This window comes from Spermophilus citellus, assembly GCF_964194105.1.
Source record: "Spermophilus citellus genome assembly, chromosome: 3".
Taxonomy (NCBI): Eukaryota; Metazoa; Chordata; class Mammalia; order Rodentia; family Sciuridae; genus Spermophilus; species Spermophilus citellus.
Window position 1 is genome coordinate 184,337,937 of NC_138184.1, and position 26,849 is coordinate 184,364,785.

At 35.2% G+C, this 26,849-nt stretch overlaps 1 long non-coding RNA gene across 3 annotated transcripts in view; it reads left to right on the forward strand.

Moving 5' to 3' along the window:
- Positions 1-9,345, forward strand: part of LOC308644394 — a 48,512-nt gene extending 39,167 nt beyond the window's left edge. For 2 of the 3 annotated variants that reach the window (XR_014020987.1, XR_014020988.1), the window contains exon 4: positions 8,927-9,345. This is a non-coding gene — a long non-coding RNA (uncharacterized lncRNA). Of the gene's footprint in view, positions 1-4,276; positions 4,549-8,926 lie in introns of those variants that run through there. The other variant, XR_014020989.1, reaches the window with a different exon arrangement.
- The last annotated feature ends 17,504 nt before the right edge of the window (positions 9,346-26,849 follow it).

Here is a 26,849-nt window from a genome sequence, read left to right on the forward strand (position 1 = left end):
CTCTTGCCTCTGCTTCTCAAGTCACTGGGATTACAGGGGTGCATCATTGTGCCCAGCAAGAAAGATACTCTAAATGAGCTTGGTTAAGACTTAATTTCTTTCTGTCTCATCATGTTTTATCGTACTTTTCCTCATGGGATGGCTCTCAAGTTGTGAACTGGAAGACCTGATGGGAATTTGAGTTAGACATGTATTTAGTGTATTTATGTGGTTTATTGTCATTTGTAAGGAGAGTGGAGTTACTTACTACTCAATCTCCAATGTTGGAATAGCTTCATTGAATATTTTTGTTCCTATTATGCTGAGAGCCACGGCCGAGTCTGTATGGCCCCTGTAAAGTTTTCCATGCCCTAACTGCATCTACAGCAATTTGTGCATATACGCCAGGATCATATTCAATTTGTTGCCGTTGACCCTCATAAGGTCCTTTTCCTAACAACATATCTAGATTTCTTTGAGGGTAACCGGCTGCTGCATTTCACCTAGCTGTCTCCCTGCAAAATTCCTCATTGGCAACCTTCCATAACAAATATTGTCCTCCATTTAGCACAGATTTACACATACTAGCCCAATCTGCTGGCGTCATGTCCAAGTTGGTAATGGATTCGACCATGCTTACTGTGAAGGGTGCTTGAGGACCATAGGTTGTTACAGCCTCCTTTAACTGCTTCACTGTTTTGAAATCTAAAGCACGGTGAATTCGCTGCCCTCCTGCCTGCTCTAGTACAGGGCATGCTAATCTTTGAGGTCCTGTCTCAGGATCCCATCTATCAACTACAGGGGTTGAGGGCCACTCAGCTATCTCCATAGGTGGAGCTGTTGGTTGAATTACGCCCTCTGGTGATAGAACGGTGTTAGTAGCAGCCTCCTGTTGTAGCTTTTTTCCTAATAGCTGTTTCTCCTCTAAGCTTTCTTCCTTTAAATTTTCTTCCTCTGTCTGACTAGCTTGAGAGACCTTCTCTTTTGCTTGATCTAAAATGTCTTTCTCCATGGTCTGAACCTCTAACAATTTAATTAACACTCTTTCAGTTTGTTTTTTACTAATTTTTAATCTGTTATAAAGATAACGCAACCCAATAAGATAACACAAAACAAAACTGAAACAGAATGAAACAAAAACGGAACAAAAAATAGTTGTATCAATTTTCCTATTTTCTTGACATGTGCATTTGTGGTCTATTTCTATCTCTTCCTCAGGGGTGAACAACTTCAAACCTTGAGCCAACCATTTTTCCCAGTCTGCCTGAGAAAATTCTAGGGATAGGCAGCTTGAAACAAACACAAAACAAATCAAAACAAGAACACATTGTTTTTTAAAATGGTCACCCATTCTCTCGTCTTCCCTTAGGGGCAAGCAATTTCACTTACCCCGAAGCTTCAGACATTCCCCGTATGGGCCACCAATTGCTGCAGTCTGGCTGGGCACAAATCATGAGCCACTGAAGCAGGAACAAACTTTATTTTTGAACTGCAAGAAAAAACCTCACACACGCTCCTGCCCTCCTGGGAAATTCTCCCGAATGCCACACGGCTCATCCAGGAACCCCCAGCCGGAAATATCTCTCCCAGAAATCCCTCCTCCTGCACTTCCCCAACCAATGGGAACTCTTGGGGAATCCCTGGAAATCCCCACGAGAACTCCAAAATAGTTCCAGAACTCAAAAGCAGCGGCAGAGGCGGATATTAATGCCTCGCCTGTCAATCAATACTGTTGGCAAAATGCCAGGGGCCATACAGACTCGGGCGTGGCTCTCAGCACTATTATGCTGACACACTCTGTGCCCTGTGCTCATATGTATGGGTTTTAAAGAATATTTGTAATATAGACCAACGATAGGAATAGTTGGGTCAAATGGTCGTTCCATTCCCAGTTTTCCAAGAAATCTCCATACTGCTTTCCAAATTGGCGGCACCAATTTGCAGCTCCACCAGCAGTGTATGAGTGTAGCTTTTGCCCCACATCCTCACCAACACTTATTGTTGTTTGTATTCATAATGGCTGCCATTCTGATTGGAGTGAGATGAAATCTTAGAGTAGTTTTGATTTGCATTTCTCTAATTGCTAGTGATGATGAACATTTTTTCATGTATTTGTTGGTTGATTGAATATCATCTTCTGAGAAGTGTCTGTTCAGGTCCTTGGCCCATTTATTGATTAGGTTATTTATTTTTTGGTGCTTAGCTTTTTGTGTTCTTTATATACCGTAGAGATCGGTGCTCTATCTGATGTGTGAGGGGTAAAGATTTGCTCCCAAGATTTAGGCTCTCTATTCACCTCACAGATTATTTCTTGTTGCTGAGAAGAAACTTTTTAGTTTGAGTTCATCCCATTTATTGATTCTTGTTTTAATTCTTGCACCAAAAGAGTCTTATTAAGGAAGTTGGGGCCTAACCCCACATGATGGAGATTAGGGCCTACTGTTTTTTTTTATTAGACTTAGGGTCTCTGGTCTTATTCCTAGGTCCTTGACCCATTTTGAGTTGAGTTTTGTGCATGGTGAGAGATAGGGGTTTAATTTCATTTTGTTGCATATGGATTTCCAGTTTTTCTAGCACCATTTGTTGAAGAGGTTATCTTTTCTCCAATATATGTTTTTGGCACCTTTGTCTAATATAAGATAATTGTAATTTGGGGGGTTTGTCTCTGTATCTTCTATTGTGTACCATTGGTCTACCAGTCTGTTTTGTTGCCAATACCATGGTGTAGCCAATATAGAAAGCAGTATGGAGATTCCTTGGAAAATTGGGAATGGAACCAATTTTATATAGACCAAGGAGAGGGATGGCTGGGTCAAATGGTGGTTCCACACTACAGGGACATAGCTACATTAATTTTTATAGCAGCACAGTTCACACTAGCTAAACTGTGGAGCCAACCTAGATGCCCTTCAATAGATGAATGGATAAAATAAGTGTGGCATATATACACAGTGGAATATACCTCAGCAATAAAAGAGAATAAAATCATGGCATTTGCAGATAAATGGATGGAGTAAGAGAAGATTTTGCTAAGTGAAGTTAACCAATCCCCAAAAACCAAATGCTAAATATTTTCTCTGATATAAGGGGGCCTATTCATAGTGAAGTAGGGAGGGGGAGCATGGGAGGAATAGACAAACTCCAGATAGGGCAGAGGGGTGGGAGGGCAAGGGAGGGGATATGGGGTTAGAAATGATGGAGGAATATGATGAACATTATTATCCAAAGTACACATATAAAGACACAAATTGTTGTGAATATACTTTGTATATAACCAGAGATATGAAAAATTGTGCTCTATATGTGTAATAAGAATTGTAATGTATTCCACTGTCATATATAAATTTTTAAAAATTAATAAAAAATTTTGTAGTAATTGTCACTCTTAAAAAATGTTAAATTGCAGTCTGTCATTTAGAATACACATTGACTTTTGTATTTGTATATTCATATTCTTCTTCTTAGATGGGGCATCAAAACTGTTCATGTTGCAATGTGTATCCCTACTAGTCTAACAGGTTTTAAGTAGATATTGAAGTTTGAGTATGGATTAACATTAGCAATTCTGTTTTATCACATTAAGTTATCTTTACAGATTCAGGGTTTATTCTCTCAAAAGAGCCCTCTAGCACTGTGATTCATAAAAACATAGTTTTTAATTAATTAATTAATTTAAATTAGGTATAAATGATAGCAGAATGCATTTTGATTCATTGTACACAATTGCAGTACAACTTTTCATTTCTCTGGTTGTCCACAATGTAGCTTTGCACCATATGTGTACCTAGGGTAATGATGTACATCTCATTCCACCATCTTTCCTGCTCCCATGCCCCTCCCCACTTCCTCCCTATGCCCAATCAAAGTTCCTCCATTTTTTCCATGCCCCCCCCCACAATTAAGGATCAGCATCCACTTATCAGAGAGAACATTCAGCCTTTGATTTTGGGGGATTTGCTTACTTTGCTTAGCTTGATATAGTCTCCAACTCCATCCATTTACCTGCAAATAACATAATTTTATTCTCTTTTAATGCTGAGTAATATTCCATTGTGTGTGTGTGTGTGTGTGTGTGTGTGTGTGTATCACAGTTTCTTTATCTATTTGTCTATTGGAGGGCATCTAGGTTGGTTCCACAGGTTAGCTGTTGTGAATTGAGCTGCTATAAATATTGATGTGACTGTGTTACTATAGTATGCTAATTTTAAGTCCTTGGGGTGTGAACCAAGGAGTGGGATAGCTGGGTAATGGTGGTTCCATTCCAAGTTGTCTAAGGAATCTCCATTCTGTTTTACAGATTGGTTGCACCAATTTGCAGTCCCACCAGCAATGTATGAGTGTGTCTTTCCCCCCACATCGTTGCCAACATTTATTGTTGTTTGTATTCTTAATAACTGCCATTCTGACTGGCATGAGATAAAATAAAAACTACTCTGTTTTGATTTGCATTTCTCTAATTACTAGAGATGTTGAACTTTTTTCATATATTTGTTGATTGAACTCATATCTTCTTTTGAGAAGTGTCTGTTCAGCTCCTTAGCCCATTTATTGATTGGGTTGTTTGGTTATTTTTATCAAAATGGTGTTTAGATATCTCAGGTTCTTCATTTGCAATTGATTATTTATAAATAGCACCCTCTAATTAAACAGTTAAAAGTACTTGATTTTTTTAAAAAGAAAAGCCATTAGTAAAAATTTTTTAAAAACTTGAGTTTGAAAATATTCCTGAATGTAAATGTTTTTTTTCTAGTTTACAATTAGAAAAAGAGAATAATTATATGTATGTATTTACATGTGATTAAAATACAGATTAAGCTGTTTAAAACAACAATTATATTTTGGACTAACAATCTAGGCTCAAAACAAAGGAAAAAGAAATTTAAGTTTTGACTTCATTTTTTTTTAAAAAAGGCCTTAGGCTAAGTAATAAACAAATAGTTTAATTATCACAAGCATTTTGTTATTTTAAAGGATGGCAGTTTTAAATTTTGCTTATAGCACAAATCTCTGTTGCAAAACAGTAAAATTTACAGGCGGGAGATTATTCAAACCAACTTTGTCCCCCAGTTCCTCACCCCTCTTTAATTTGTATAACATTGTAAATGTTCTTAATGCAACTGAGTTGTACACTGAACATTGGTTAAAATAGTAAATTATAGTTTATGAATATTTTACCATAAAAATTGGCAAATAGCATATAAATATTTTATCTTAAAAAGTGTGCTATATGTTTTCCTAACTTCTTCATTTATCATCTTGGGGTGGGGGGTAAACACTGTTTAGAAATCAACACCACAGATATTGCATGATCAATAAATCATGCCAAAACTGGCTTATTTATGTAGTATTGAACAACCACTTTGAAGTCTTAATGTAGCATTTTCAAACATTATGATATGGATATGCATGTATGCATTGAGCATTTATATCAGCCAATCTACAGTTAAAGCAGTTACTACATGCACACCTAGGCAGCATACATTGTGGAATAGTACACTGAATGAAACAGTAAATCAAAATTGGTTGTGCTGGTAGGCAGAGTGGTCTATGATACTGGCTTCAGATTCCTAACTAAAGATTTAAAGAACAGTGGCAGTTTATGGCCTGTTGCATATTTGTGAGATCCCATCTGTCATAATTACTGTATCTTATTCATAATATATTTCATCACCGTCAATTGGAGCCATACTTTATCTAAAATGACTAGATAATATCACCACAACTGAGATCCTGGACTACCGCCAGTCTTCTGGCATTTCAGTGATCCTCCATGCAACCCAACACCACTGTGAACAGGATGTTGAAACAGCTGTTGCAAGAGACTGAAAGGGGGCATTTGCAACCATTGGGCAGAAGAAACACATAGCAAACTGTATAGAGCAAATTCAAGTAATAATACCTTAAGAAAAGCATAATCTTCCTGGTAAAGAGTTTACTTATATAAGCCAAGGTAGACTTGGAACTGTAATAATCATTTCCCAATAAAAATTTCTCCTTTGGTAAAATTTGAGAATGTGTTAATTTATTCATTTATATATTTATGTCAATCATCCATGTGGTATTCTAGTATATGTAATTTTTCAAGCCACTCTTGTGTCTAATTAAAGAAGAAAGAACTAGGACTGGGAATAGAAATGGGAAGTAAACCAAATAGTAGAGAAAGAATACTTCCTTTGGCAGTTGAGACTTGTAAAAGGTAAAACATGTTTAAAAGAAGAAAACTTAGTCCTCAGAAGAGGCTTTAATGAGCTGGATCACATATGAGAAAGCCAATGGAAATGAACTAGGAATATGTAGACACAGAAGTATGGAGGAAGGAACTGGTGTGTAGATGTCAGTGTCTGTACCTCATTAGATCAGAAGGAAATTAAGCATTTGGATGGAGAAATGTGGGAAAAATTCTTCTTAATGTGAGACAAAACATTTATTAAACAATGGATGATACTTGCCCTTCTCCTCTTCCCTGGCTACTAAAATAATTTCTGACTTTATCTAGTCAATTTTTCCCCTTCTGCTGAATTCCAAAAAATTTCCTGTCTGGTTTGACTGATTTTTAGGGCTTTCTTGAGGCACTATTTAGAAGAAGGAATGTAGGCTGAGAGAACAATTTGAGTGCTAGTGTTTAAAAACGAAAAATTTCCTGGAATCTTGGAAGGAGAGGCACAGAAGTTACCATATAAGAGAAGCTGATGAGAGAGGGAAGAATAATTTTAAGAATTGTAGTAGATTATATGCCTTCTTCAAAAACTTAAAAAAGCATTAGTTACTTGTTATAGTCGGGTGCATTACTGATCTGACCCTGGGCTTCATGGACTCTCAATCTGTAAACATTGCATTAGCTTGTGCATAATCCTCAACTTGATCCCACAGCTGTGCATGTATCTTGTTGAGACTGCAGTGAAGAGAGGGAGTCTAAATAGTGATTTAGGTGATAAATAAAAAATAAACATACAAAACAAGTTATTACTTGCTTTCATTATTTGTCCTCGACCTTGTCCTTAATGATAATAGTTTCTGCTCTGCTTTTATTACAAACATAAAAGAATAAAAGCTTTAATTGGTTAATTTCCGATTTCAGTATTCTGTTCTATTTTTCTCAACTATAAATTCCCCCTCACGGAAATTTTCTAAGATATGAACTTTACAGCCTAAGAGCTCCAAAACTTTTATTTTTCATTTATTTATGTTCCTCACCTCAAGCATGCAGTTCCCTCCTTCCACATATAAATTTCAGATGCACAGATATCACCTTTCAAATAGACAATATACCGATATGCATGCATACATCCAAATCACACCATTCTTTGTTTCTCTCTTACACACACACACACACACACACACACACACACATACACACTTATTTACGGGTATGACTAAAGATGATAAATAATGCACATCCCTTTGTGAAGCCAAAGAGTTGACAACATTCCTTTAAACTATACAGTTTTAGCTATTATAAGAAGAATCTTGTGGTTTTAAATATAGTTAATAAGGCCTAAGTACTTGGCAAAATCCAAGTTCAATACTGCAGCAGCCTGAGCTGAATAAGTTTGATAAGAGGCCTAGCTACAGCTAAAGAGTCTTGCTTCCAATAGCTATATTTATGGCTACTTGGATCTCAAATATATAAAGATTCTTCATGCCATAAAATGCTACAGGAAACCACAACATTGTCAAAACTGGCTGGAGAAGCAACCATTTGAGGCTGTACCTGATAATGTCCAGTACAGGGTTACTTGCAGGTCAGTTCTCCAATAGTAACATTTGGTAGAGCAGCCTTCTTTTTAGCTGGGTGGTCTTACCAGAGGAAGTATAATCAGGACAAATCATTTGGATCTGCACCTTGTTCCATGAATACAGTTCCAAAATGAAACTATAAAGGCCAGCTCTAGAATTTGACTTTTGTATTAGTCTCAAACCTAAAATGAATCTTCAAGTTTCCTTTGAGCTTGAGATAAAAGACATAAAGATTCCCCAAATTCTGTCTCTAATGTATTTTGTGAACACATAATTTGCTATGGAAACTTTTCTCTTCTTCCAATTCTCTTATGTAATTGGAACTTCCTGAGGATGGTAAGACCAACTGTTCTATATGATGAAAAATACTAAAGACACCTGATAGCCCAAGGTTTTGCTCTTGTAAGAATGTGGAGAAGCTAACCAAGATGAATCCTTTATTCTCTGACAAGAGCCTTTCTTTACATTCAAATTCCTAATTCTCCCTGTGAAAACCCATAGTAATCATCGAAAAGTTTCCTTGACATGTTCACCACAAGTTCAGTTCAATTTTACTTATCAATATACTCTCAGAAGTCCAGGTTTTGTTTTGTTTTGTTTTGTTTTGTTTTGTTTTGTCTCACTAAATTAAAAATGTCATTGAGGATGGTTTTCCACTTTCAGGATTAAGAATGTGTAGAGAGTTCTACTTCTTTTTTTCGGCCTTGGGAGGAGGCAGGGGGATGGCCTCTGTGTCTTGCTTGAGGGATCACTCCATGACCAGCTTTAGAAACTTCGAAAGATAGGTACAGTGTGGCAAATAATTCCCTTCTTCCCTCTTGAGAGTGCACAGTTCAAATTCTCAGTGGCTACGGGTTCTCCCAGGAGCATTTTTCAGGTGGGAGACACCCCTCTCCAGCTGAACTACGCGTATAATCGTGTATAATCTCTCATCCTTTGGTCACTCCTACTGAGGGTATATCTGGATTTGCCCCTCAAAGCACCTTGGTCTTTCTGTCAGCCTTTCTATCTCCCTATTCTTCAGTATCCTAAATGTATGTGATATGTCTGGGAAGAAAAATAAATGCTACCAGGACATTTAATTATGACTTCTATGCCTCTGCCCATCAGGTAGCCATGCCACGCAGAAGTCCACCAGGATTTGTTAAAACAATTTTTTTTTTCTGGCGTACATCAGTTTGTTTGTTTGTTTGTTTGTTTGTTTTTACAGCTCTCAAGGCTTTGAAACCATGACATTCTGCTAAAATTGAGGAGGGCCTGAGTGGAAGGGCTAAATCCAAGGGGTGGTGGTTGCAGTATGGACATCCTTCCTCCGCTTCCTGTGTTCAGCCTCTCACTACACTCAGCACTGACAGACTGAGACATTCTACAGACTCCAGCTGCTTGAGTGAGCCCTGAGTTACTCAGGTCTAGTTGTCAGACATGACTGACATGAACCTTCTCTGTAGTTAATATGGTGTTGGTGAGCTTCTTGTTCATATGTATGATATGTTCCCTGTTGTTGAACTTAAAACAGTCTCTCACAGTACAGAACATATCTATATCAGATAACATTCCCAGCTGTCTCCTGAAGATCTAGTTCTTATTATTTTATGTATTATGTCCTTTTTTCTCCATTAAAAGATGGTTGCTAAGCAAAGATATCCATAGTAGGCTTTAAAAGTCCAAAACTAAAAATTAATTATATTTACAAATTTATTTTAGAGAAACTGAAAATCGTAAAATAGCTCAATCTATGTAAAATTTTTCATTTTTTCATCCATGGTAGGATTTGGTATAATTTCCTTGGAATCAATTTGCTAATGGGAAAGCAAATTTATGATATTAACTTGATATACATTCATTTATGAGAAATTATGAAATTTTCTAATGTCACAATGGGAAATAAATAAAAATAGCTAAATCCATATACTATGATTATTTAATTTAATCAACTTAACTTATTAATACATTTATTAAGAAGATGCTCATCAAAGGAATAGATCAATGCATACCTATGTATTATTTTTAATAATACCAGTATAAGAAGTTATTAAAGTATTTAAAGGGTGCTGTGGTGGAAAAATACATTATGTAGAATAAGATTTGATATTATCTGCTCTGTATTTTTATGGATTGAGGCCCTAGTTGGACATGGATCGTATATTAAGTTTAGGACAGAGAGAAAGGGGTCAAAAATTCCAAAAATCTAATGAATGTTTGCTCTTGATGGCTCATTCTTTCTTATCTCTTCTTTCTAAAATAATGCCTGTGTTTTCCAGACTTATTTTTCATGTATCTAATAGCAATTATTTCTATTTTATATCAGTTTATCCTGAAACATTTAAATTTTTATGTCATTGGAATTATGCATGCTTAGTTTGAGTTTTAGTTAATTCCCATACTTAGAACATGATACAACTTTTGGTTTTTCCAATTTGAAAATTATTATTTAATCTAACTATTGAGTAAAAGTAGGGGGCCTTCTTTTTTGCTACTTCTGGCAAAAGAAAAGATTTATTCCCCAAGAACACGAAATAAAGAAAACTGAGCAAATGCTAAAACAGCTGCCAAGCCATCCATTCAACTTTCTGCTTATGCCATAGAAAGCACGCATTTTTAAGAGGCAGCATATGGGTCTTATATCATATTTATGTAGGCATTTGTGAATTAAATGCCATTTCTACCCCAAACTATAGTTATATCTTGTACCTTTAGGAAATCCATAAAAATTAATGCATCAGGTTTTGATAAAGTTGATATATATATCATTTAACCACAATATATTTTGCAGTTATTAGAGTAAATTTTCATTTTGTTGTTGGTAGTGTGTATGTGTGTGTGTGAGTGTGTGTGTGTGTGTGTGTGTGTGTGTGTGTGTATGTTTTAATGAGGTGTAACTTACACACAGTACAAAAACAGTTGGCACTTGGACAATGTAGGAGTTAGGGTGCTGACCTCCACAAATGTCAAAAATTGTGTATAACTTTGACTTCTCAAAAACTTAACTAATTGTCTTTTGTTGACCAGAATCTTACTTATAAAGTAAAATGTCAGTTAACATGTGCCTTGTATGTGACATATATAACATGGTGAAAAACACACAAGAACTGGCAGAGGTAACTTTTTATTGCCATACCAGGTTTATTGGAGAAGGGCTCACATGGAGATGGTTAGTGTCACATGACATTTTAACTGGATACTTGCAACATTTAGACTCTGCAATAGCAACAGGAGCTGACTATGAAATTATTACAGTAGTAGTTAACTTAATGCAGTTTTGGATTTAATGCTGCATCTTTATGATTATTCAACTTCTCTTGATTGTAAATAATAACATATATGGTCTGCAAGTGTTTGTGTTAAGTTCTGATAAATTTTAACTTTTTTAAATGGATTTATGTATATTCTATGGTAGTAAATGATGAAATAGACTATTATCAATATCTATATTATGTACCCATGGTCTAACTTTTATATATATTTATTTCTAGGCTATAAATTCCAGTTTTTTCAAATCATCACAAATCAAAAAAGAAAAAAATTCAGTGTATAGTGAAATTCAGTGCAGATGGACCTGCACAGTTCAAACCTGTACTATTCAGGGTCAACTGTAATTCTTTTTGAGCTTTGAAAAATGCTTCACAATCAATATATAGAACAGTTTCATGGTTCTCCCAAATTCACTTATGCCCCTCTTGTCATTATATCTGCTCTCCCATATCCAGTCCCTGATTAGTTTTTTTCTCCCTATGTTTGCCATTTTCAGAATGACATATAAGCAGAATTGGATGCTATATAACTTTTTTGTCCAAATTATTTTACTTATCATAATGCATTTAAGATGTTTTCATGTGGAACAGGAGAGTATTTCTTTTAATAACTATTACTTTATCAATGAATATTAAAATTTATTAATCCATTCTTCACCAAAGTTCATGAAGATTATTTCTAATTTTTAGAAATTATACATAAAATTTCTATAAAAATTTAGAAGATATTTTTTGTGATAGTTTCACTTAATGAGGGGTATTCCTAGAAGTGGGACAGTTGGGCTGTAATGTTGAAAATATGAACTTTATAAAAAAATCTTTCAATGTGTTTCCCAAGGGAGTTGTATCATTTTATTTCCTCTAGCACATGAGCATTTCAATATCTCCAACATATGGCCAATGCTTAATACTGTTTAAAATTTTTTAGACATTCTAATGAGATCACAGTGAATCTTACTGTGAATTTAACTGGTTTCCTAATGATTAATGATGTTGGGCATCATTGCATAAGCTTATTTGTCATCTATATTTATTTTGGTAAAGTATGCATCAAAGTCTGTATATTTAATGTTGATGATGCAGCTTTGTGATAGCGTGTTTGCCTAGCACAAGCAAAGTCCAAGTTTTATATCAAGTACTGCAAACAACACAAAACAGAACTTTATCTATTTCAAAAAAGCTATTTGACACAATTTGGTTGTGATATATGAGCACTTATTTATATTGTTGAATATCAATTGAAAAACTTGAATCCAATTCATGAGGAGTAGTGGTTTTTAGTTTACTTTGTCATGATGGCTTCATTTGGATTTAGTGTTATGATAATGCTAAGCTCATAAAATAAATTGGAAGATTACTTTCCTACCACTTTCTGAAAGAGCTGGCCTAGAATTGTTTTGTTTTGTTTTGCTTTTCTTCAAATATGTTTTTAGCATTCTCCAGTGATCTACTTGGGCCTGTATTTTTTTTTTTTTACTGGAAGGTATTTAACAGCAAATTCAATTTATTTTATATATTAAGGGAATCTATTTCTTCTTCCTTGAACTTGGAAAGTTCTTTCTGAGAACTTATATACTTCATCTAAATTGTGTTTATAAGATCCTTGTTTGTTTTCTTTTTAATTTTATTTGTTTGTTTGTTTGGTTGGTTTTGTTACCAGGATTGAACACAGGAGCACTGAGACACTGAACCATAACCATATCCCAGCCCTTTTTGTATTTTATTTAGAGACAGGGTCTCAATGAGTTGCTTAGTGCCTCATTTTTGCTAAGGCTGGCTTTGAACTCACGATCTTCCTATCTCAGCTCCTGAGCTGCTGGAATTACAGGCATGTGCCACCGTAGATTTTTTTTTTAATATTTCTTTTTTTTTTTTTTTTTAGAGAGAGAGAGAGAGAGAGAGAGAGAGAGAGAGAGAGAATTTTAATATGTATTTTTTAGTTTTCGGCGGACACAACGTCTTTGTTTGTATGTGGTGCTGAGGATCGAACCCTGGCCGCACGCATGCCAGGCGAGCCCACTACTGCTTGAGCCACATCCCCAGCCCTTAATATTTCTTTATAATATATTTAGTGCCTCCCTTTTTTTTGACATCAGTAAATCATGCCCTTTTTTTGCAGTGGAGGGGTCAGTCCCACTATCAGTTTTCAGTACTTTTGATCTTTGAAAAATAGTCTTGGTTATCTTGATTTCTTTTCAATATTTTTGTTTTGTTTTCATTTTTATGTGTCTCTACTTATTTTTGTTGTTTGATCACTTACTTTGGGTTTAATTTGGCCTATTTTTAATGGTTTTGTAGTTAAAAAAAACTTAATCCTAGATTTGGAGCTCAGATACTAGCTTTGAGACTTTTCTTTCATAATTATGACTTTTCTTTCAAATATATGCATAGCATATATTTCCCAATCTTTGATGATGATCTCATTTATATATTCAACCATTAAGTAGGTTTTGTAAAAAGTCATTTAGATGTATACCATTTTTGTCTAATCCATAGTCAGTATTTGCTTTTTACTGTGTTCATATGCCATTCCATTTAAGGAAGTAAATAAGATAGTTGAAATTTACCATAGTTATTTCTTCTGTTGGTCTCCTCTGTTTTAGAGCCTCTTGTCCTTTTTTTCCTTCTTTCTGTTGGATTATTTTAATATTATTTGGTTGTTTGCTTTAATTTAGACATTGGATTTTAAACATACCTATTTGCATTTATTTATAATTTATTCATTGCTGTAGGAATTACAATGTACATTATTCCATTCTGCAATATAATTGGGGATCAATATTATCCTACTTGAAATAAATGCAAAAACTTTGCAAATGTATAAGACTTGTTAAACCGCTTCAGACCTTCATGTTGTAGCTGAATACCCCATCAAGCAATGTTATGCTTTTTGTTTTCAAAGTTTATCATAAATAATTTAAGTGGAAAAAAAAGCTTTTTGTTGTTATTTGTTTAGCATTTCTCTTACTCTTCCTTAATTCCCAAATATCCAAGATTCTTCTGGTATAATTTCCCTTCAACTAGAAAAACCTTCATTTAGCATTCCTTCTGTATAGGTTTGCTATAGCTAATTCTGTTTCCTTGCATATGAATATTTCTGTGTGTACCTCCTGAAAGATACTTTCTTGGCTTAAGAATTTGGAGCTGACAATCCTTTCCTTTCGGGACCTTAAAGATTTTTTTTTTTCATTGTTCCCTGGCTTCCTTAGTTCCTGCTGAGAAATTAATTAATTATTACTCCTCTGAATGAAGAAGGCAGAAATAAAGGTGGGAAAACTCACCCCCACCACCCAGTTTGCATTGCACCATCAGGCTTTGCCTCCTCTCCACAGTCTGCCTGCTTTTCCTAACTTCACACAGTCCTCAGGTAGTGTTTTGTCAGAGTTGTTGTTCTCATCAGGAGGGGTTAATTATACTTTAATTCGAAGGAGGAGAACATAATTCATGCACCCATTATGGAAATGGACTTGTATAAAGCACTTTACAATAGGACTTACTTTATCCTTACCACTATTCTTGAACTTCCATTTGTAGTGAGGATGAAATCACAAGAATGAAAATAGAATAATTAGCTCCAGTCAATGCATTATAGTATAGGTCTTTTGGAGCTGTGTTCCTGACAAAGCAAATATGTTACCTACGATGAGGATAAAAGTAGGCATTTCTTTCTGATGTCTTTGTTATCTAGGAATTCTTTGCCACTGTGACTTAAGCTGAGAGCATCATTTGACATTTACTTAGGACTCAATGGTCCTCAGATTATATAACATATTGTGTGTGTATCAATTGCTAGAATAAGTCCCTGCTTGCTGCTCAAAAAGGCAATCAAACTGCAGAAAGGAATCAGAAGAAGATCTTTAGCTAGGGAAAAATAGAATGTGAATGGCAAGGTGATCAAAGAAGCATGAGAAAGAAGGACAGTGTGTTCTTTTTCAAAGAGCAGCTGACTAACACTAAAATAAATCAATAACTCATGAGGCAATGGAAAAGAGGTGACTTGTATGTATGTAACATAAAAAAGGAATTGGAACTCTTTCTTCTAATTATATTCTATATCATCTAGCATACTGTCTGTGCATAATGGTTTCAGTATTTTTTTTCTAAACAGTGTGTCAATTATGTAGATATGTATTTGGGATAAGTATCCAAAGAAGAAACATTAGTGCACTGTTATACTTCATTTCCAACATTACCAAGTGAACATTTTGACTTATCAAATAGTTTTCTATATTATCTCCATTTGAATTCTTCATATCCTAGTTCTTCAGGCATGTAATATGTCTACAAACAAGTGATTTATTTTATCATCTAAACTTAAAAATATTTAAAATTCCTCCTAATAAGGTGGTAATGTTGGGAAAATTCTTCCACAGTGGAAAAAAATACAATTAAAACAATAATGGAAAAGTAATTAAGAAATGAAAAACAATTATGAAAAATTAAGAGGCTTTGTGATGTTTAGGATATGCAATAAATCTTTCTTTTAAACCTAAACTTAGTACTTAGTTATCATAAACAGAAAATTATTTTCTGCCACAAAATTAATATTGAACAAATATTATAAAGGAGAGGCCAAATAATGAGCTTATTTTGTATACCCTATGTCTCAATCTGACTTGTTTTAGACAAATTGATCATTAAGGCAAATTACTTATGAGAAAATTCTATAGGTAAATTGATCTAGAGCCATGGTTCCACTGAGATTAATATTAAGAGTATTTATTATACAAAGAGTTATTGGCCTGAAATCATTTACTGTGTATAGAACTAAGTAACTAAGTAAATATAAGAATAAATCAGTAAATATTTGCACATAATAATATTTATTGAACCTTATTACTGGTCAAAACCTCTAAACTTTTGAATATTGTCAATAGAGGAAGTGATAAATAGATTTTAGTACATGCACACAAAGTGACTATTTAAAAATATGAATCCTATTTATTCCTATTGACACAGTAGAATGCATGCAACGTGTTATTGCAAGAAAAAAGCCATTATATATTAATATATGAGAATCCACTTTCGTAAAACAACAAACAAAAGCCATGTGTATGCATGAAGAGAGAGAGGAAAAGACAAGAAGGAGGAAGAAGTAATGCAAGTTATCTCTATTGAATGGAAGGAAAAGTATTGAAAGCATGAAGGTGTTCATCATTGTTTTTGTTTGACTTTTGCTTGGTTCAGCTTTTACAACTAGCATGTTACTCTTTTAACTTATACAAATTTAACAAAATTATAATTTTAAGTTACTGTATGAGGAGATGTCAGCTTACTTATCACTTCATCTCTAGCTCTTCTCCCTGCAGCAAATTCATGGTCAATCAAGCAAAAGGTCTTTCCACCTGCCTTTGATAATTTAAGGACTCCCCTATCTGGAAGGCATAGTATGAATTGAATGTTCTTGTAAGTTCTTTTGATTCTCCCTATGAACTTATATTCATGTGAATATTAATTCATCCATTCTAAATCATGTGAAGCTATACAACACATTTTATCCCAAAGAATTTTTCTTCCACATAACACTGTAGTAATAGAATTGAGAGTATTTTAGAATGAAGACTGGAGTAGATGACAAATATTCACAAAATTTAACCTAAAAAATTCCCATGAATGAGTATATGTATAACTTGAGAATCCTTCACAGCCTATGTGTATACACACACACACACACACACACACACACATATATATACTGGAAACAACTATGTTAAAATGGAGCTAGTTGACATTTTAAAACAATATTATTATTGATAACCTGGAAATCTCTTTTGACAACTATTTATTTGCTCCTTGAGCTTATCCTTCTCCTTTCTCAGCTCATTATATGTAAAATTTACTTCCTGCCTCAGAACCTTTGAACTACTCTAAGCAACCCTTCGTACACAAAAATTAGCAGGTAAAGTAATGAATATTTTCTTTTTTCCTTTTCTCTTCAGAAGAATAAGAACTGGAGATATCAAATGCAGTTTTTCATAAAAAATTAAATTAACTTTAATGTGAAATTGAAATGGCTCCCTGGCTTCCAAGCCACCCACCCAGCCTGCTGGTCCAGAGTATTAAGTAGCGGCGGTGGAGTGGTAAAGCAGTGGAGTGGCAGCCTGTATGCCAAGGATCTCTGGCAGCAAGTCTGGCTTGTAGCTGGCTGTGTGGAACCCACTATGCAAGAGGCAGGAGGGAGGCAGTGCGAGCCCAGAGGCATGCAGACCTGCTACTCTAGGCCCAATAGCATTAGTACTTTTTTCAAACTCTAATTAGCATAAGTTTGGACCAATAGCAGTGACCCAAGTGCTATATAAACCCCTAGAGTAGCACAGTTGGTAGAAGAAAACTGCTATCTGGTGCCCCTTTGCATGGCAAGAATTATTTCCCTGTTTCTATTCTTCAATAAATCCTACTCTTATACTCACCCTGGTCTGTGGATTTCATTCTTTGAATTCAGGAGAAAGAACCCAAAAAGAAGAAATTGATGTTGAGCTGCTGGGGTCTGCTGCAACACTGGGGGGCACAGCCCACCATTAAGGGCTGCAACACTTCTTGGCTGCAGAGGCAGCATGTGCAGATCCCACCTGCCAGTAGACGTGGTGAATGGAGTTTCATCTCAAAACTTTGGCTTCAAAATGAAATTATTCTATAAGTAAAACTATAGTTGTATCAATCCTTTCCCCATCATACAGACGGCTACACTACACAACACACACACACAGAAAAAAAAAAAAAAAACAGAAATGTAGTAAACAGTTCAATCATTTTTAGTTCTGAGGCTGAGTTTTTCAGAGACAAGGATCAGGTCTCTCTGTGTTATAAATATTCCATGTATAGGGTCATTTAATTTTAATTCTTTCTGGTGCTTAGAATTGAACCCAGAGCCTTGTGCATGGTAAGCAAGCACTCTACCTACCACTGAGCTACATCACTATAGTGTCTTTCATAAAACTATATTCAGTATTGCATTAAATATGGTTAAAAACTCCTTGTAATATTTTCTGTACATAACCCAAGAGTATAATCAACAGATGATTGCCACTTGATTCCTGGACGACAAATAGAAAATAGAAGTATGCTCCTCTTAGGCCTTTGGATTTTCAGGAACTCCTTCTGATTTCTTGTAAATTTACAGATACAAATATTCTTTCCTGTATAGATGCAGGCTCTCCATTAACCATGAAAGAATGTCAGATACAGTCACCTTTTCCAGTGGGATTGAATAATGCAGCTTAGTATATAAGAAACCAACTTAGAATGACCGGCTTATATAATGCCATCACCATAGGACTTTTGATAACTTACAGGATGGCTTGAGGAGAGACTGTAACCATAAGTTTTTCACAATATATATATATATATATTTTTGGTGGTGCTGGGGATTGAACCCAGGGCCTTCTACATGCAAGGCAAGCACTCTACCAACTGAACTATATCCCCCAGTCTGAAAGACTGTAATCATATGGTTAAAGTCCCAGGAATTGGTAGAGTATGGGCTCTGCAGTCAAACGCTTAGATACTCATCTCTGCTTCACACATTACTAACCAGGGATGTTGATGAGTTAGTTTCTCTAAACTCAGCTTCATCATTCTTTAATTCAGTGCTTACTTAACAAGATTTTAAAGATGACTGTATGAACAGTGGTTTTCAGAGTACTCTAGCACAGTGCCTGGTACATGATCATGGTGTCTATACACTATTCATTAATTATTTTAAATATGTTCATGTTCACACATCTTGCATATATTAAATTGACAAAATTCATGTTTTACCTTTTTCATTTGCTTCCATATCTTAGATGCTGCAAGTAAATACAAAAACTCATTTGAGATTAAGGTAAATTTAAAAGACATAGAGCTAACTCTCAGATCAGTTAGACCAAAGGAAATCATGACCCTGAGGTTGACACAATAGAAAATACTCTTGAAACTGCTATGATGCTTGCAAAGTTGTCAAAATTCATAAATCAAAGCAGATAATCCAGAGAGACTACCTTTGTAGCTTCTAAGCAAGGAAAATAGCAATTCCAGATGATTTTAACCAAGTTTTAATTCCTTGAGCCTGCTTCTATAAGGAATTAGCAAAAGATATGTAGTATCTTTTTAAAAGAATCTCTGGCTGTAATAGCTGGTTCTGTGACCCAAGAGAAAAGGTAGAAGTGATACAAAAGTAGTAGGAAAGAAGGAGAGGGTGAAGGAGAAAACCTCATTAATTTTTTATCATTGTAAATTTATAACAGCAGATTCACTTTTTTTCTTTAAATGCAAAAGATCAAAGAGAAATACAGAATGCAAAGAAGTAGCATTTATTATTCAATTACCAGGTACTGAGCACTCAGCTAAGTGCTTTATTTACATTATTTCACTTCTTCTTTGCATTGATTGCATAAGGGTGTTCACTTGGGTAACACTGTGGAAACAAAGTTTAGTAGCTTAAAATAGACAGACTTGCAGACTAGGAGGTTGTCATAGGCCCTTGTCCTCTGTGTTGGTATAGCCTTGGGACTCCACATTACATTAACAATGCTTCCAAGATTGTCCCTAAAAAGAAAGATATTTTTGTAAACTCTCATAATGCCAATGAAAGTTTTTTTTTTCCAGAAATAGCATGTTACTTCCACTCACACCTCACTAGCCAAAGCAAGTTATAATACCATGCATAAACTCAACGAGGAAGAGAAAACAATTCTCTCTGGTGTGAGAGGGAGAAATATTAATGAGCAGCACTTATATGTAATCACAAAAGATAATTTCTTATTTTAAAGATGAGAGGAGCCTGAGATTCAGACAGACATTAACAAGCAAAATCACACTGCCCATTTGTGGTATATTGTAATGCAAAGCCTTGGAGTCTATATTCTTTCCAAAGTGTTATATTTCTTCATTTGTATTTATTTTCATATTTGTATTAATGCAACACAAGAAACAAACACATTTCCCATTTAAATCAGTATAGAAGTGAGCATTATAACTTGTTTCATGGACAGATAAACAAAAGTAAATGCATCATTTTGAGGAACTACTAATACTGTAATCATGGACTTTTATTATAAATATTTTATTATAAATATTTTCAATTTTGTAGTGCTGGTTTTATTTTTACTTTTTTTGCTTTTTGCTTCCTAAAGGACTTCAGCATTCATGAGTCCTGAAGGAACCTCTGTTGTGCACTTACATCAGAGTAAAATCCATGGCATGCAGTTCAAAGACAGTAGACCAATTAGGCTAAGAATATTTTCCATATTGAAGGGAGCCTCTGCATTTAGAGCATGGTCCATGGATCAGTGAAGATGGTAGTTCAAAGGGACTAGTCAGTTTAGTGAAATGAGTACCTTGGTTATCCATTAAATTTTCCTTTGTAAATAAAGTAGAGTGAGTTTCCCTTTGATCTTATGAAGATAGTTCAGCATGCTATACATAGCACAGAGATGGAAGTAGATGAGGCGGCTTAAAATGAAATATTCCACCCAGTGATATAAAGCTTTCAAACTCTTCTAAGCAGAAGCAGAAGGAATCTTGTAAGTAATGACCTTGCTTTGTAATATTTTCATAAGGCATTCAGCATTAATTTCAGGTTATTTTTATTAATGTAAATAAACAATGGCCACTGCAGGGAAATATTATAAAACATGAGACACAAATATGATCAATGATTTATAATAGCTGAATGCATCTACTTCTATTTCTTTAAAATTACATCTGGCTTTCACATTATTTTATGAAGAATCCTTTGTCAATCTCTTCTCTGGCCAGGACATTAAATTTTTAATTTAATAAAAATATCTTTATACCATACATTTAATCTTTCCCTAGCTGGTTGATATATTGTCTTCTTATTGGGAGAGTGCTACATTACAAAACAGAAAAATAAGAGAAAATTATATTACTCTATTTTGTAGTTCAATGACCCGTTGTTGGCTTCCAGTAGCTTTCTTCTGGTGCACTTCTCGAATGTCAAGATTTATCTTACTGTTTAACACATCTAGGCTTTGGATTTTGGCTGATATTTAGCTTATATTCTAGGAACTTTCATTTTAATTGATGATTTGAATCCAAAGGAATGGATCCCTACTGGTAGAATTCTCAACAGGTAACACAGGGGGTGGAAAAAGAGGCCTAAATGGTATGCAGCCACTGGTTCCAGTTGGCCTGCATTTCACTTGCTTCAAAAGATGTTTCCTGAAGTTTATAAAATAAATTTTTATATTTCTTAAGAATTAGTGTAAAATCATGAAAAAATGCTGACTTATACTATTGTAGCTACATGTCATATGTCATTGGAAGAATGATAAATAACCAAAGATGTCCCTGCTCTAATTCTTGGAGACTGTGAATGTGGTGTCTTAATGGGCAAGAGACAGAAAATATGAGTAGTTTTAAGAAACTAGAGCTGGAGCGATTCTCCTGGATTATCCAGGTAGGTTTGATCTAATCACCTGATTACCAGGTGATTAATCATCTTGGGTACCAGGGATTGAACTGGGGGGCACTAGATCCCTTACCCACATCCCCAGCTGATTTTGTATTTTATTTAGAGACAGCTACCATTCAATTAATTCCATCAGAGATTAATTCAGTGATTAGGTTAAGGCTGTAACCCAATCATTTCTCCTTCAAACTTTCTTGCATTTTCTCACATATGAGCTTTTGGGGGAACACCACATCTAAACTATAACAAACTCTTTGTATATGAGAATCTTGTCTCTTTTTTAATAAAAATAGCTTTTTTGATTTTTCTCATTATACTGATAGGGATATTAAAACAAATATAAACAAACAAACCAACACAAATTAACCAAAACACCATTTTATCCATTTGAAATCTCACTATCTTAAGAGATCTGCCATTAACTTTTTTTTTTTTTTTTTTTTTTTTTTTTTTTAGTACTGGGAATTAAACCCGGCAGTGCTTAACCACTGAGCTAAATCCTCAACCCTTTTTATTTTTTATTTTGAGGTAGAGTCTTGATAATTTGATTAGGGCCTCACTAAATTGCTAAGGCTGACCTGGAACTTGCAATCCTCCTGCCTCAGCCTCCGAAGTCACTGGGATTACAGGCATGTATCACTGTGCTCAGCTACCACTAATATGATTTGATGGGAAATGAAAATATTCTATACTTATATACAACTGACTTTTCAGTTGAATGTAGAATGGTAGGTTGGTCATGAATTTTCATTAGGTTTCTGATTGCACTGTCCTATTTTAAATTTTGTTAGTTAAAATACATTATGTCAAATTAAACTTGAATTTTGGATAAACGGTGAATACTTTCTTTTTTGTCTAAGTAGGTCCCAAATATTGCCTGAGACACACATGTGCTGAAAAAGCAAAATTTATTGTTTATCCAAATTCAGATTTAACTGTGCATCCTATATTTGCTAAATCTGGCACCCCTACTGATATGACTTACCTAACTTTATTAAGATCAGAAGACTAAAGATTCGGTCAGAAGTTCTGCTCACATTTATATTTGCTGATATTAGGCTCTACTCTAAGGTCAGATAGACTTCTTACTGAAAAATCCCTCATGACAGTACCTTTAGTCTTTTCTCTTGGGCTGGACAGAGAATCCCCCAAAGGTCTTCCTGTTGGTATCCTAGGAGCCCAGTGAGGGAAGGATGCTGGAAGAAACAGCAGGGATCTCTAAATCCAACACTTAGTTGCATTATAGTCTTCTAATCATCGTGTTTTAGATAAGGACCCACTCTGTCAACCCAGCCTCTTAGTGAATAAGCATTCAGCCAAGATGTCAGAAAGTATCCTACTGTTGAGGTATGAGGAAGGGACCAGGGATTGAACCAAGGAGAAGGCATCTTGAATATCTTTTATACATTAATCCTTGTTTTAGATGTTTTTGCTTATTTTACTTGAGTCCTACAAATTTTAACTACTCTGCAATATGAATCAGGGTGTTCCTAGCTTTTCTCATTGCTTGAGATTTATTCAATCAGAGATAGTAAATCAATCCCTATTCATCCATTTGTTTTTCTTTCTTTTTGTATGTGTATATTTTCCTGTTCTTTCAATTCTTGTAGCTTTGCATTTTTGTAAATCTCCTTTCTTTAGTCTTGATGAACTGTAGAAAGACAGCAAAAGGAAATACCTGTATTCTCATGTTTAAATTGTAAAACCCAGTGGTCTTCTAAATATTGACTTTCATTTATGAGGTTTGAGAAGTAATCTATAGGTTATCATTAGGTTGCTCCCATAAACCTTCAGGAATATATCAGAAATCCTAAACTATTTTCTATATAAAAATTCAAAAATTCGGGGCTGGAGTTGTAGCTCAGCAGTAGAGTACTTGCCTTATACATGTAAGGCACTGGGTTTGATTCCTAGCACCACATATAAATAAGCAAATAAAATAAAAGTCCATCAACAACTAAAAAATATTTTTAAAAAATCAATAATCAGTTTTAACAATTTAAATGATATATTAGTCTAGCTACAGATAAATACATAGAAGGGAAGACCCGAAAGAAATATTCCAAATCTTATTAGTAATTATCTCAAGGGTTTAGAATATAGATGAAATTTTCTTTTTTTACTTGTTAGTTTTTTTATACTTTCCAAATTTTCTATTTGAATATTTATAGATGAGCGTACATTTAAGAAAGAGTTTTGTAAGTTCTAAAACATTCTACCCACATTTCTCAAAGTATCTTCTGTGAAATACAAAGATTCCATGTGACATATTTGGGAAAACTCTTTACAAGGACTTTCTTTTGCTCATTTCTGTGCTCCTCTATCTCCCAGGACAATGTCTGGGGAAGAGCAGGTGCATTGTATACATCATCTTTCACTAATTCTGAGTCATGTTTTTTCATATTTTAGCACCATTAAATTATAATTGATGGCATCTTCTAATACTGGCTGGGCAGCTGGTGGTCTTACCTTTTATTGCCTGCACAAGCTTGTTATTCCTGCTTGAATTGGTGACAGCTCAAACCCATAAATGTGTCAGTCAACACATCATTCAAGTACCATTTAGAGGAAGGAATAGACTTCTGATTGTTGTCTGAAAACATGCCTTTGCCACGCTGTATTAAGGTCTGGAAGGTACCATCATATGAAGTTGGAGAATAAGTGTCAGTGGCTTGGAAAAAAATCCTGGATCATTCCTTAGAAATGCTGCAGACTTGATGCTGTTGAGGTATAGTGGACATGATTTGTGGAGTAACCTTGACACCAATGACTCCAGGCCAAAAAAGGGACCAAGTAAATTTACACTCTGATTGTGAATTAGTATTAGGAATATATTTTATGGTTTATTTTCCTTTGAATGTAAGAACAAGAAAGATATGTGATAGAAATCTTTGTCTAAATAAATCTAGAAGGAGCTTCTAGTAAGTATAAAATAAAAAATACTAATACTTAAACCCTCATCTTTAAGAATGCTATCACATAACAGTGTCATTAATTGGGTTACCAATTTTCTGCTTATTCCCAGGACACAGATTGGTGTTTTATCTAACAATCAATAGAAAGTTGGAGTAGATAAAATACAGTATTTGTTAATGGTATGTTAAAAGTGCTATTAAGTCCTATAAAAATACATTAATTTGTCTAGTTACGACCTTTCAAAGCCTATTTCATCATGGACTTGTGTTTTATATAACACATTTTAATCCTTAGAAGTATTCATTGAGACTCCATATGGGAAACAATGTCATACATGCTCAGTTTTGCTATTATTATATCTCATCATAGGTTCAGTGTCACATGGTAATTGATGGTGAATGAGAATGAGACTAGTGAACTCCCTTTTCTTCATCATCCACTTATTTAGCTAATTTGCTTATTTCCTTTATCCAGGAACTGCTGGTACAGCTGTGGGTGGAAAGTATCCATGAATTAAATCCAGGCCATGGAGTTCTATGTTTCAAAAGAAGTACAGCATTTGAAGCTTCTGTTATTAGGAGCAGAAATAGTGTAAGTAAATTATATCATCAAAGATGCTTTTAAACAAAATAATGAGGATTTAGTTCTTGTATCCAATTCTCCATCATAATAGCAGTAATCTAACAGTAATAACTAAGATGGACACAGAAGAAGGAGGTAGGAAAGAAGGGAGATGGATTCTTGAACCACAAGTTAGGAAATGAGCTCTTTGGGATGAAGAGCAGTTGACCATACTTCACTCTCCTCAGATGTATTATTTTCTATTTTAAATCTCAATGTACTTCTGAATTTTGTCAGGGGGTCTTGAGTGGAGTCATGTTGGGAGCTACTGCATAGGAAATGAGCACATATCCTTAGCCTTGAGCGATGGAGGTGTGGAAATGTCTTCTGCTTTGCGCAAAAGCAGGTGGACCTCACCTCTGCTCAGCAGGGGAATGAAGCTCTAGGAGTGGGCATCACCCAATGAGACTGGGCTACACCCCCTGAAATCCAATCAATTGCCTCATTTGGGTTGAACTTTATTGAATGTCTTCCCCTCAATGAATAGGATGGTTTTAGGCATGCTCTCTCTCTCTTTCCAAAGGATCCTTAAGGTCAAGAGTCATCCCTGATTCCTGCAAGTAAAAGGTATCTCTGTGTGTTATGGGCTTCCTTCAGGGTTTTCTTGGTTATTGATGTAGCCAGCTCTTGTGAACGCAGCTCAGGTCACCAGCCTGGCTACCTGATGATAGAGTCATCCTTTCTGCCTTTGGAATTGAGGGAGTTTAGATTGAGATAGAGATAATTGATCAGTGCACACTGGCAATACTTGCTTAGAGAAGCTGAATATTCTCTAGGCCCACAAAACTTGGCATCGATCTGATTTAATTCACTAACAGAACTTAAGAGAACTGCAAATGAAAAAGGGGATTGGTCTGCAATCAAGGCATGCAAAGAACAGAACCACAGAGGCATGCACAGGCAGTGCCCATACTGCCTGATTCCTGGGTAGAGCAGTCCTGATCCAGTGCACAGGTCCTTGGTAGATCCTTGGCAGATAAACTCTTCATGTGGAAATGGATATTTTGGGGGGCAATATTACTCCCCATTCCTTATGTGGAAAGATTCTCTACAAGAAACATCCCTTTCTTCTCTTTCCCATATTACTCCTTCCCACAGTAGGAGAAATGTCTTATCTAACAACTAAAACATGTTAGAAAAAGATGGTGTTCTCCCCCGCCCTCCTCCCCAGTCTTCTTTTTGGAAACTAGCCTCACCATAGGATAAATGCCTACATTCTGGCCTTCTCTACTGCCCTGTCATCAGGGCCTGGCTATGGCAGTGAGAGTAACCTTACCAGTGGCAAGGTTCGATGTCTAATTCATTGGAGAAATATTATCAAGTTCACTTAGTTACATAACTAAAGCTATGGCTCTCATCTAGTCTTCATCAGTTTTAAAGTTGGCATCTTAAGCTCTATATGATTGACTCCATATTTGACTTTTATTTGGTATCAAATTGGGTGGAGAAGGAAGGGATGCTGTCTACCAGGTCCCTTTATACACTGCCAGATAAACCAGATTATTTTATACTCTTGTCATTAAATACCCAAATCACACACCTAACTCCTTTTGTTCTGACTCCATACTTATCAACAGCCTTTGGATAATTACTTGCCTTTTTATGAGGCTTGTTAAAAGGAAAATTAGGATGTGCACCAAAAGATATTAAGTGCCTGACCTCCTTAGTAGATATATTCCTTCTGGTAAATTCATATGTTGGCATATATATTTCACTTTTGTGAGTCCTGGTAAATTGTGTCTGCCAATAAGAGATAGGTATGTCAACAGAATGATCTTTAAAATTTTGAGAACAATAACTAAAGTTCCAAGAGCTTTCACAATTCAATCTAATCCTTTTTGGGGAGGGGAAGAGGGGCCACTGGAGATTGAACCCAGGGGCACTTTACCCCTGAACACATCCCAGGACTTTTTTTTTTTTTTTTTTTTTTG